This window comes from Parasteatoda tepidariorum, chromosome 9 (genome assembly GCF_982258835.1).
Source record: "Parasteatoda tepidariorum strain Cologne lab strain chromosome 9, Ptep-v5.0, whole genome shotgun sequence".
In the NCBI taxonomy this organism is placed as follows: domain Eukaryota; kingdom Metazoa; phylum Arthropoda; class Arachnida; order Araneae; family Theridiidae; genus Parasteatoda; species Parasteatoda tepidariorum.
This window is the reverse complement of record NC_141763.1, coordinates 47,026,142-47,040,186: the sequence shown is the minus strand read 5'-3', so window position 1 is coordinate 47,040,186 and position 14,045 is coordinate 47,026,142. Positions and strand designations below refer to the sequence as shown.

At 28.1% G+C, this 14,045-nt stretch overlaps 1 protein-coding gene across 1 annotated transcript in view; it reads left to right on the top strand.

The window, feature by feature from the left end:
* Nucleotides 1-8,900: 8,900 nt before the first annotated feature.
* Nucleotides 8,901-14,045, top strand: part of LOC107456163 (uncharacterized) — a 37,132-nt gene continuing 31,987 nt past the window's right edge. The window contains exons 1-3 of the mRNA XM_087151721.1: nucleotides 8,901-9,036; nucleotides 11,279-11,320; nucleotides 12,675-12,731. The gene's annotated coding sequence lies outside the window, so the exon portion shown is untranslated. The remainder of the gene's footprint in view (nucleotides 9,037-11,278; nucleotides 11,321-12,674; nucleotides 12,732-14,045) is intronic.

The window sequence follows — 14,045 nt, the reverse complement described above, 5'->3', positions numbered from 1 at the left end:
AAAAAAAAAAAAAAAAAAAAAATAATAATTTAAAAATTCGAAGCAGTGATTCGCAATGATTTTTTTACGTATCATCTACAAGCTCTGAAATAATTTTTATTCTACTTGAGCTGAGTTTTCATCAAAAAGTGATAAATAAACTGCTAATTAATATTTTTAATATTCATAATTATAGTTGTCACATAAATATCAATGGAATTTTTATGAAACGATAATTGAAAAAAAAATGAAGTAAATGCTTAGAAAGCTGAATAGTTATATAGTGAATAGGTACATAAAAAAGGAATATTTCAATACAATAAGAAGAAAAAGCAAAATAAATAGTTTTTTAAGCTCAATTTCATTCTAAATAAATATTGTAGGTTTTATATATGATTGATAAATGTTCAAAAAATAATTGAAAAACCAAATGACTAAATATTAATTGGAAAGTAAAAAGGGAAATATTAATAAGTTCAAATTCCAGTTGAAGTAGATTTTGTACAGTAAAAAGATACAGTTATTTTAAGTATCGGTTAGAAACCTTTCCAGTGAAAAATTTCGCTTAAAATATTCATAATTACAGAATGTTCATAAAAATTCATAGAAAAATATTTCAGAAAAGTAATAAAACTAAAGTTCCCGAAGAAATTCATAAAAAGATGAACGACAAAAGCTGAATGATGGAGTTTAAAAATTAAGTTTATATAACAAAGAAAAAAAGGAAATAAAATTATTCTTGTAATTTTAATTCTTTTTGAAACAGCTGTTGCTAAATATATTTTGGAGTGGTTTTCAACATCTATTTAAGATGCAAATGAAAAAAAAAATAATTTCACAGTTAGAAGGAATAAGATACTTGCAAACAATGCAGAAAATATTTAGTTATTCTTTTTTTTTTTTAACTTTTGTCTAAAATATTTATAAAAATACGTTATTGAATTGTTGTTAACTGTTGAATTGTGAGGATTTAGGTTCAAAAGCTAATTTTCAACTAAGATTTTTTTAAATCAGTTTAAAAACAGAAAATTTTATAGTCATTTTGTACATCGTCTGTACCCCAAATGGTACGCTATTCACCAGGAGAACTTTTTGGTAACTGCATAAAAATATTAGAATTGCATTATTAACTAACACTTTCGTATTCGGTAAAAATTATAAGAAATATGTTACAATAAATTTTTATTTTCACATTAAAATTGTTTTATGCGAAAGAAAGTAATAATACTTGAGAGTTATATAATTTTAGCTGTAGTCTTATGATTGTAAAAAATTTAATTTCAGCATTGCTTACGTTAATTTTTAACAGTTAATTTATAAGCATCTATATACTTACACTGTAAAACTTTCCAGATCAATTACGATGTAAAGTAACGGCACTTTTGGTGCATCATCTGTAAAATCCTTTTTCACCGCAAATATTATACAGATATTTTTTCACTGACATTTATTTAATGGGAGGGATTCGGTAATTTTAAGGTAATTATTTTTGTAAAAATCACAGTATATTAGATTCATATTCTTATGAAGTTTTTATAGACAGTTCAAATAAGACCAATATATGTTTTCTTAAAAAAACAAGCAAAAACAATTATTGTAAATTAACAATGTAATTTTATGGGTTCGGGATAAATACTTTTGATGATAATTTTATCCATGCATTGATGTTACTGTTTTACTATTAAATGCAACTAAATTTAACTAAAATTTTTGATGATAATTTTATCTATATATTGATATTACTGCTCTACTATTAAATTTAACTAAACTGATTTTTAATCGACGTTTCAGGTGATCTTTTTTTACTTTTTTTAAAGCAATAAATAAAAATTAGAAATTTATTAAAAATGTCAGAGGATAAATAATAATAATAATAAGAAGAAAAACATTTTTACGTTGTATACTTCATTATTAAAAAACTTTTTTAGTTATATTTTTATGCAATTAAAAATTTTCCTCTTTTTTAATTGTTTAATATAAAAATTCATTAATTAGACATTTTTTTTTACAAGAATGTGAATTAGAAATGCAGAATTTTTTACGGTTTTAAAAGGAACAGAGGGAGAATTTAGCTTAATACGTAAAGCAAGAATTAATTCAAAATTGTAATTCAGAGAATGTAAGATATAACAATTTCATTTTAAAATGTTCACGAAAATTTACTTCAATATAAATTCTAATTTTACGTTTTGTTGTGGAATAGATCAAATTATTTTTAACTGTGATTTTATTTTATTTTGCTACCAACATTAAAACAAACAATCTATATTGGTTTTGCGACTATTAAATGTTGAATTTGGAAGCCGCGTAACTTTGAACGCAACCCTAAAAACTAGGAAACTTCTTAAAGAATTGGAACAAACTCGGAGGACTAGCATTTGCGTAGCATGAAGAGGAAAAATCACAAAAATTTACCACAGTTAGTCTGATGGTAAAAGATTTTAATCCACGATGATTGTTTGCGTTTTGCATTGCAATCAGGGAGAACCGGGGTACACGAATCAATCAACCATATCGTCCGGACTCTAACCTGTGTCCTCTCACTGAAAGCGAATACTTTATGCCCTGAGCCAGTCCGGTTCCATTAATGCAAACAATTTGATTTATGGAAACAATTTAAATCTTATAACGTAATACTAAGATGTATTTTTATTGTTGATGCATTTACGGAGCAAATAATTTTAGTATGATCAAGCGAAAATACTATTTTTATACGAACTTTCGTACTTTGAAGATAAATATAATATTTTGAAGAGGAATTTTCTGCATTTGACACTTCCAAAAAAAATATTTGAATTATTGAAATAAAATATTGAGCAAATTTACTTGTATTTCAATTTAAAAATAAGTTATATTTACTTTTAAATTATCCTAATACTTGGTTCTTTTTTTTATAATGTAGAAGTAAATGCTCAAGCAGTAGCAAGTGCAGGTGCAGGTAGTGCAAGTGCTGGTGCTGTTAGTAGTAGTAGTAGTGGCGGTAAGTTTTATTTATTTATTTGTTTTACAGAAAATAAGCTAAACATTTTAAAGTAAAGAAATAATTAAAGCTATCAAGTTCAATAATACATTGATGTTAATTTTTTGAACTTTTTATTCATTTATTAGATTACATTATATTTGTAATTAATTATTTGAAAAAAATTATTTAAATTCATGAAACATTTAAAAACGGAGTTTTAAAAATTCATTTACATTTCTTCGTTTGGGATTGATTTATTAATATCTTACTAAGATTAATAATTTTTTTTTAACTGGAGGATTCTCAGGAGGTAAGCATTATACTCATTGCTATAAAATGCTAAATAAATACTCAATTAATGTTAAGTTTTTCTTCCTGATGGAATATGCCAACAGCGCATGTAAACTGAGTCTAAGTGATACTTCATATGTTTTTTTTTGGATATGCACATGCACAATTAATGTAACTTAGACGTTTTAGTTATTTTAGGCGTCATACAGTCGCAAAGTTAATAAAATTTATTATTTTATTTATTTTAGTATTATATTATTGTTTTCAAACAATTATGAGATTCAATCAAGACACGCAATAATACCTAAAAAGAATAACTTCTGAGACGACCCGTGCATCCCTCACATCTCTTTTTTCCTGCTGGATGATTTATTCAGTTGAATTGTTTAAAAATTACGCAGGGTGCTCCATAAAGACCACCTTTAATATATAGATATAGTATCCTTGTAGAAAATAGCGTCTAAAAGGGTAAAATCAACCAACACTAAAAGTAACTCAACCCAAAGAGAAGCTTCTGGATTAAGCATTGGGACAAACTAGGCTTTGTGGAGGACTTTTTGAGGGGTTTTGACGGCTGGGAGCAGAATTCGTTCAGACCAGCCAACTCTGCGATTCGAACCTGAGACACCTCATTGGGAGGCGAGCCGTCTGTATTCTGAGCTACCGCAGCTCGACACACTTCAATTAAGAAAAAATGGCATACAGAGCACCAAAACATGTGAGATTCTCGGTGAAATCTCGAAATTATTTCTTTTGGTGTCTCTACAGAGACCTTCTTCAACAGTGATAGCATTCTTGACAGCATTTTGATAGCAAATTTGGATAGCATTTTTGTTTTTTTCCTTACTTAAATATTAATTTACGATCCTCAATACGTAAGCTTTGTATTCATTTTGAAAAAGATTAAGATATATACATTGAGGGTGGTATTTAAGGAACACTCTGTGTTGAAGAAACACAAAGAAATATTGCTAAAACAGTTCAATAATTATAGATACGAATTGTCAGTGGTATTTACGGAGCACTCTAAGCTTAAAAAACCCCAAAGAAAATATTGATAAAACAGCTCAATAATTATAGATAAGTATTCCCAGCTACCTCTCGTCAGCGAATAAGGAAAACAGAATTCCAAAAGAAACATTATTCCTTCAAACATTTATTATACCTACTACTAGATTTTTTTTTTCTTAGAAAATACTATTATTTGTACAGCTGTTGACCCTTAGAATAAAAACATTTATTGCGTAATAAAAATTTAATTTGTAAATATATTTGAGATGCATCTTATTTGGATAAAATAAAAATTATATTCAGTGTTTTTTTGTTTATTATGGAAAGTCAAAATTATGATGCATTTAAAGTAGATGTAGTAGTTAAAGTAGATGCAGATGTAACAAAAAAAGGTTTCATTGAAGTCTATATGAGCATGAAATAATAAAAGATTCTCTCTTAATAGGTCTAGTAGAACTCTGCTCTCATATTTTCTTTAAGAGTGACATAAAATGAGCTTTTAAATTTTGTACAAACAACTGTCTATTTTTATCGAAAAATTGAGAAACCAAAAAATTTCTTCGACATGCCTTATTTTATTCAAAAATATCTTCTCCTGCGCTGTCTAATATATTTTATTCCAATAAAAAATTGGTTCAATTTTGAATTATAATATTGGTTAATTTGCCAATTTGTTACAACTTGAAATGTGCTATTAAGTTTTCGTTGGATTTGACCTATAGCATGGATTATTCAAATTTAGAACGGTATACTTTGCACTGTAATTTTTGTTTAAATTGGAAACATATTAATTTTACAGCGAATTTAAACGGCTTATGGTTCAACACGCACCAAAAGTTTGCACAATTTTCCTTAAAGTTAGTGAAAACGATTCGATTGCTGGAAACCTTTAAAAATAAATGAAAATCTAAATGAAAATTCGATGAAAATCTAAATGTAATGATTTAGCAAGAAATATTTTATAATATGGAGAGGAATATTTATAAAATTTAAATTTATAAATAATAAATATTTTTCTGAATGGTTTTTTAGAATCTAATTGAAACTTTGATTACAGATTAAAATAAAACAAACTTAGACCCGTTTTAAACATTTAAATATTCTACACTGTTTGAAATTTTACAGCATATAGAGGCATAATATCGGTTAAGTTTATTGAAATTTTTATACATGGCAAGTGTTGAATCATATTATCGAGCAAGTTACTTCTTCTGGAACATTGACATTGAAGCCGAGTCGCTATTTAGTTCCTGGTGCCTCATGACTTTCTTAGATGTCCGCCTGCCTCTAGTTTCAGACTTGTGGATTAATAATCAAACTATGAATGACTCTAAAATCCGTGCAATTTTTTTCTTTTGAAAATCGTACGTATACACAGACGGTTGAATGTTTCAGAAACGTATTGGAATCGGTGCTTTTTTTTCGTTTCTTTTCTTTCTACAACAAGGCCGTTGGTAGAGAACTACTAGTTTCTACGAAAAATTGGAATTTATTTTTATTGACTCGTTACAAATTATGGAGTTGAAGCGAAAATTTATTAATGCAGTTATACTATTTGATTCCCAGTCTGATTTACAGGCCTTAACAAAGCATTCAGTTCTTCGAATGTAGGTCTATTTTAAAATTACTAGTTGATTTTTCTTCCCTCACTGCAAAGAAAGGTAATAATGAAAGAGCTGATTATCTCGCCAAGAAAAGTACTATTGTTTTGCTGAGCCCTTATCATCCTTTCGATTCTGATAAACTTCTCACCAAAATGGAATTTGAGAAAAATAATTAATTTAGAGTTAAGCGTATTAACAAAAGAGTCTAGGAACATCTCTGTGCTTGAGGATCGTCTTTCCCTAACCCTTCACGAAATTCTACTGTTGCCACTTTCTCTCGTATGACAGGACAAATTCAAAAGCTTATTTGAAAATATTTATTAAAGATATAAATCCAGCTTATACTTTTATTCTAAGAGACAGCGGCTTTAATAAGTAAAGGAGACATTCACTTATTTAAGCAAAATCTTTTTTAAATATTACTTGTCAAATTAAAATTATTTTACCAAAGTTACTTTAATGTTGCTTAGGGCAAACTCTACTATTTAATAAGTGCTCACAACATATGCAAATATAAATTAAATCAAGATTGCTAATATGCAATGGTTTAAGAAAAAACTTAAATATATATTTTTATATGAAGAAGAGTGTTTTTTAAATTTATAAGTAATTACTTTTTTTTCAAATCATTTGCTTTTATTTTTAATGTTCACAAAACGTAATACGTGTTCACAATGTATAATTAGTAAATAATACCCTTAGTAATTAATTCCTTTTATTTTACAGGTCGATGGCGTAAGTATTATTTAGACATTTAATATATTTATTATATTTGACTGATTTTTTCTACCTTAATAATATCTAAGAACTAACACGGGATTGTTAAGAGAATTCAAAATTTTGTTTTGTTAACTTATGTTTTATTCAGAATTTTATTGAATAAATTTCACTATTAATTTACTGAAAGTGCTATTATCAATAAAATAAATAATTGAATGATTTTTTATTGCAGCATTCTTTGGTAAGATTCAAAAGTTTGATTAATAAAATATCATTTTTAACTGACTACATTAATTAAAGAAAAGTAATATTTGATTAATAATTATTAATTAATTAATCTACAATTAATTAATCAATCGAACAATTAATAAATGAACGATTACTTAATATTTAATTAATTAATTAATTAAAGTAAATTTTTCCTAAAAATATAATGCTACTAAGGCAATAATAATTTATGTATGGTCTAAAGCAGTGTTCCCAACCTTTTTATCACCGCGGACCTGTCAACGTTTGATAATTTTCCCGCGGCCTGCTGGGGAGGGGGGGGGCGTTGATTGTTCAGATTTTAGATAATTTTGATTTATTAATTTTAATTGAATTTTATTTAAACATGACTTAAAAATAAAATACAGTTACCCCAAAAAATAAATATAAAGTGATTTAAGATTTTAACTTACTAGAATGTTAAATCAATGAGAACCCCGAGATTGTTTCTTTGCAATGAGACGATTCCATCTGGGGGTAATCATTTTAAAACATTAAAAAAATTATGTCACTACCTTCAGGACCCCTTTCTTTTAAACAAATAAAATCTTAATGGAACACAGATATTTTTAATTTGGGGTATAAACCTAGGAATTTAAATTCAGTTTCAATGAAGTGGGCGATCCGGTACCACTTGATCCACGGACCGGTACCGGTCCGTGGACCGGGGGTTGGGGAACACTGGTCTAAAGGACTATAATACCACGCATTTGTTTATATAATCATAGGTTCATGAGATAAAAAGAGATTATATACTTTCCGAAATAAAAATTGAAAAATTTGCTTTAAAAATAAGCGTGATACAAGCAATGATAATTTCTTCTTATTTCACAGTATAAGTCAAATAAAGTTCAACATGTTTTGAGCGACCAAAACAGAACGCTCTTCGTCAAGAAGACAATGATTGATGAAGAAAACGACGTCAGGAAGTCTGCTCCGCTACCGTGGTTTCTCTTATTTTTTCGCCTTAATTTTTTCACTTGCATTTTCTTTTCGTTGGCAACTATTACAGAAATTTTTTAAGGATCGGTTGGCAACGGTGACAAGAACGATACAGTTTTAAGAGAGAATCAAATTTTACAGTTTTAACGATCCGGACACCATTAATACAAATCCAAGTAAATTGCGGATTCTGCACTTTATCGGATTACCCTAGTCGGTCTGCAGATCAGCAAGAAAATGTACATATTAACATCGTTTGAGCTTTAGTGGTAACATATAATGACACCAGACATTTTACAGATGTTTCTCGAATATTATCTAAACAGTCTTGCAAAAATTTAGAACATATTCCGTTTGTAAATGAGAAGCGTGTGTGTAAAGTCAGTTAAATAAAATCAAGACAGATGATTTCTACTTGTTGTCTAGTACGTATAATATTTGCAACACAGTATAGCGGCTCCTAATAACATTTGCGACTCCATTTTTCCATGTCCTTTTGTAAATTTTCAGCAGAAGCAGAAATACAGAATAAGTAAAATTATTTAGAATAATTTTAATATAATTTTTGGTATAATTGGAATAATTTTTTTTTTAAAATCATGTACTGTCATTTTTTAAAATCATGTTATCAAGCAGACCTATTAAATATTTACCGACAATGCCTGCATTCCATAGAATACCTACTTCTACTTTGCTGCAGTATAAATGCCATAATTTAAACCTTTTATATCTAAGAGGTATTTCAAGCTATAATATTCTTGCTATTTCAAACTGTTCTATTTTTTCTAATATTTAAGTTAAAGGACTTTCTAATATCTCACCGTTTCCCAAGATTTGGAAGCCTATTTAATTTAATCTGTTGGACACGTCAAATCCTCTTACACTTGTTTCTCATCTCTCTCTTTGTTTTGTTGTTCAAACTTGTTCCTCTGTCCCTATTGGTTAAACTAGATTGCACGTGTTAATCTCTTTACTCTCTCTACCGTCATTTGGTGCTTAGATACTGAGAATTTTAGAACTGAAACTTTAGAATGCCATTAATGTACTTTCATTTGTGCTTGTTTTTTGCTTATGGCTTATTATAATCTTATTATTTTAAACTATTCTATTCTTACTATTATAAACTTTGTCGGTTATATTTGTACGATATTCGAATTATTTTTTCTTCTTTACCATTTAGTTTCTTACTTAATTATTTCTCTATAGGAGGAGGTAATGGCGGAGGAGGAGGTGGAGCGTCTGCGGTTTCTTCTGCTGTAGGTGAGTAGCATACAGTTTTCAAAATCACATTTTAAAAATAACAGACATTGCTAATGAATACATTGCAATTATAGTTGAATTTTAAACATAATGCTGTTTACAGACATTATTTTAGTTTCTTCATTAATGGAAAATTTTATTAGTTGCAACAGTGAATAAAAGTTCAATAGCTCCTGATTTTATATACAAAATTACATGTCAAAAAGCTGGGTAGGTAAAATAAGAATTTTGTTAAATAATATTAGAAACTAATTTGTAACGTTTTTTATCTAACGTTTTTTATTTTTACCTTTTTTAGCTATATGCATACTGTCAAAAATAATTGTAAATTCCACACAAATACACATTTGTTTATAGAAAAAAACTATTTAAAAATAAATACAGATCTTTGCTTGTTTTTTTATCGTTATCGACGCTCTGCAAGAAATTGCAGTTTATCTTTACATACTTTCACCGTATGTTTGACGCCTTAAAACTGTTTTTTTTTTTTCACGTTGTTCACGTTGCAATTTGCAACGTTTTTATCTTAGCTTGTATATGCATACTGTAAAATATAATTGTAAATTCTTCAAAAATACATATTTGTTTACAGAAAGAACTATTTAAAAATAAATAAATAAATATTTTTTTATTGTTATCCACGCTCTGCAAGATATTGCAGTTTAACTTTACATACTCAAAAATACATATTTGTTTACAGAAAGAACTTTTTAAAAATAAATAAATAAATATTTTTTTATTGTTATCCACGCTCTGCAAGATATTGCAGTTTAACTTTACATACTTTTACCGTATGTTTGACGGTTTAAAACTGTATTTTTTTTCACGTTGCTCACGTTTCAATTTGTAACGTTTTTATCTTAGCTGGTATATACATACTGTAAAAATAATTGTAAATTCTACAAAAATACATATTTTTTTTCAATGGAGAAAACTATTTAAAAATAAATACAGAATTTTGCCTATTTTTAATCGCGATATCACGCGCTGCAAGATATTGCCGTTTATCTTTACATATTTTTACCGTATGTTTGACGGTTTAAAACTGCTTTTTTTTTCTTCACAAAACAACTTTATTCTTATCATAAACGGATTAAAGCTGTCAAATTAAATTCTAGTTTTTGCCATATTTTGTATACCGTTAGGTAACTTCAACCTTTTTCAAATAATTTTAAGATTACTTTCTATACTTGCTCTTACTTTTCAGTAACTTTTTTATGGTTTTAAACATCGTATAAGTAAAATTATGACTCGACTTCATTGTCGAACTGATAATCTCTCTGATTATTATCTGTTTTGAGATATAATTTTTCGGTAAGTTAAATTGCCGGACATTTTCATAAGGACTGGCCAATATATTTTTAAACATTTTTACATTTACATATAATTTTAATAAGTAAGACTTTTAAGATAAAGATAGTTTCTGATTTTTCTTCATGACCAGCCCTGTGAGCTGTCGTGGCTCAGAGAACAGAGCTCACAACAAGGTAAACCGGGTTCGAATACCGTCGATGGCTGGTCGATACGACTCCGTATCCGGTTCGCACACTGACCACAGTGATGACGTGAAATATCCTCAGTGGTAGACGGATGAAGAGTTAGAGTCCCTTTGACATCAGGTTAACCGTGGCAGGTTCTCGTGGTCTACTTCTCCATGCAACGAAAATGTGAGTTAGTTCCAGAAAAAATTCCTCCACGAAGGCAAATATCTCTCAATACTTGATCCAAAAGTTCCCTTGTCTTCTGGATCGGGTTCCAAAATTACAAGGCTACGGAGTTGAACATAGGAAGTCATAAACCCAAAAATAGGGTCTGCTGTTCAATGACGGTTAACAAAATGTAGTCATATCTGTTTTATAAAGTTTGGTTTCATAAAGTTTGGTTTTATAAAGTTTGGTTTTTTAAAGTTTGGTTTTGTTAAAGTATCAGATTTCCTTGCAAAAATGACAAAGTGTTTTTGTTAAAATAACAGAATTTATTTGCTAAAATAGCAGAGTTTGTTAAAATAACAGTACTTACCTGCTTTAAAAACAGGCGTCTGTTTTTAAATATCAGTAATTTTTGGTGTAATAAACGGTTCGATAATGGCACATCAGCTAACAGTTTTTTACTGTTAATTTAACATATTTTTTTTGCAATGTAAGAATTTAGTTTATTATTTTGTCACATAAGTTTTAACACAAAAGTGTTTTAAAAGAAATTTATATTAAAGCATTCTTACGAAAACTTAATACTTTTGCAGCTCGAGGCGGTGGAAATAACTATAACAATGGTCCAGCTTATGGTGAGTGAACTAATTTATGACATTTCCAAATATTTTTTCTTCAGAGAAACAGAAATCAATTGTTTCGGACAAAAAAATTAACTCAAGTTAGAACTATTTAATAGAAAGATATTACCTAGCTAAATGTTTGAAATATATGATGGCAAGTCTCATTTTAAGGCTTATTTCACAGATTTAAAGCAGTATGCAGTCCAAATTATTAGACGCACTATAAGATATTATGTAAAATTTTAACTATCAGGTGATACCCTGCAGCTTTATTGTTTTTACTTGGCGGAAACCGGTTTGCACCTATTTATTGTCGAATATCAATTGGTTAACATTGTAATGCAATACGTTAAAAAAATACAAATAGGAAGTACATTAAAAAATCTCCTGAATATAAACCTATTACACTTATGTTTAAATATAAAAGTATTGCAAATAAACTCGTGTAAAACATATAATTATTGTAATCATGTATGTGTAAACATGTAATATATATTGAAGGATGTATCTCGAAGATGCATCTCGAATATTCGCAGGATGTTTCTCGAATATTATTTAAACCATCTTGCAAGAACTTAGATTATCTTCTGTTTGTAAATGTGAAGCGTGTGTGTAAATTCAGTTAAATAAAAACTTGAAAGGTGATTTACGCTTGCTGTCTAGTTCGTATGATTTGCAACACTGTGTTCTGGATAACATTTGCGTCTCCATTTTCCATGTCTTTTTGTAAATGTTCAGCAGAAGCAGAAATACAGAATCAGTAAAATTATTTAGAATAATTTTGGTATAATTGGAATAATATTTTTTAAAATGATGTACTGCTATCAAGGAGACCTATTAAATATTTACCGACAATGCATGAAACGCCTGTATTCTAAAGAATACTTACTTCTACTTTGCTACAGTATAAATGCCATAATTTAAACCTTTCATCTCTAAGAGATATTTCAAACTATTATATTCTTGTTATTTCAAACTATTCTATTTTTTCTAATAATTTAGTTAAAGGACTTTCTAATATCTCAACGTTTCCAAAGATTTGGAAGTCCATTTAATTTAATCACACGTCAAATCATCTCACCCTTGCTTCTCATATCTCTCTTTGTTTTGTTGTTCAAGCTTGTTCCTCTGTCCCTATTGGTTAAACTACTTTTCACATGTTAATCTATCTACTTTCTCTACCGTCATTTCGTATTTAGGCACTAAGGAAGGCTTTTAGAACTGAAACTACAGTATGCCATTTAAGTACTTTCATTTGTGCTTGTTTTTTGCTTATGGTTTTATTATAATCTTATTGTTTTAAACTATTCTATTCTTACTATTATAAGCTTTACTTTTAGTTTCTTACTTAATTATTTCTCTATAGGAGGAAGAAATGGCGGAGGTGGAGGTGGAAGGTCGGCGGCAGCTGCTTCTGCTATAGGTGAGTAGTATACAGTTTTCAAAATCGCATTTTAAAAATAACAGACATTGCCAATAAATACTTTGCAATTATGGTTACATTTTAAACATAATGCTGTTTACAAACATTATTTTAGTTTCTTCATTAATGGAAAATTTTGTTAGTTGCAACAGTGAATAAAAGTTCAATAGCTCCTGATTTTATATACATAAAAATATGTCAAAAAGCTGGATATAATAAGAATTTTGTTAAATAATATTAGAAACCAATTTGTAACGTTTTTTTTATCTTATCCAGTATATGCATACTGTAAAAATAATTGCAAATTCCACACAAATATATATTTGTTTACAGAAAAAAACTATTTAAAAATAAATACAGATTTTGTCTGTTTTTTTTTATCGTTATCGACGCGCTGCAAGATATTACAGATTATCTTTACCTTCACTGTATGTTTGACAATTCAAAACTGTATTTTTTTCACGCTGTTCATTTTCAATTTGTTACGTTTTTATTCTAGCTAGTATATGCATGCAGTAAAAAATAATCGTAAATTCTACAAAAATATATATATTTTTTAATAGAAAAAACAATTAAAAAATAAATACAGATTTTTGTCTGTTTTTTTATCGTTTTCCACGCTCTGCAAGATATTGCGGTTTATCTTTACATACTTTTACTGTATGTTTAACGGTTTAAAACTGTATTTTTTTTCCACGTTGTTCACGTTTCAATTTGCAACGTTCTTATCTTAGCTATTATATGCATACTGTAAAAAATAATCGTAAATTCTACAAAAATATATATATTTTTTTTAACAGAAAAAACTATTTAAAAATAAATACAGAATTTTGTCAATTTCTAATCGTTATCCACGTGCTGCAAGATATTGTTGTTTATCTTTACATATTTTTATCGTATGTTTGACGGTTTAAAACAGTTTTTTTTTCACAAAATTTTTTTTCTCTAATCATAAACGTATTAAAGCTGTTAAATCAAATTCTAGTTTTTGCCATATTTTGTATACCGTTAGGTAACTTAATCCTTTTTCAAATAATTTTAAGATTACTTTCTATACTTGCTCTTACTTTTCAGAATATTTGTTTTAAGGTTTTGAACATCGTATAAGTAAAATTACGACTCGACTTCATTGTCGAACTGATAATCTCTCTGATTATTATCTGTTTTGAGGTATAATTTTTCGGTAAGTTAAATTGCCGGACATTTTCATAAGGACTGGCCAATATATTTTTAAACATTTTTACATTTAAATATAATTTCAATAAGTAAGACTTTTAAGATATAGATAGTTTCTGATTTTCCTTCATGACCAGC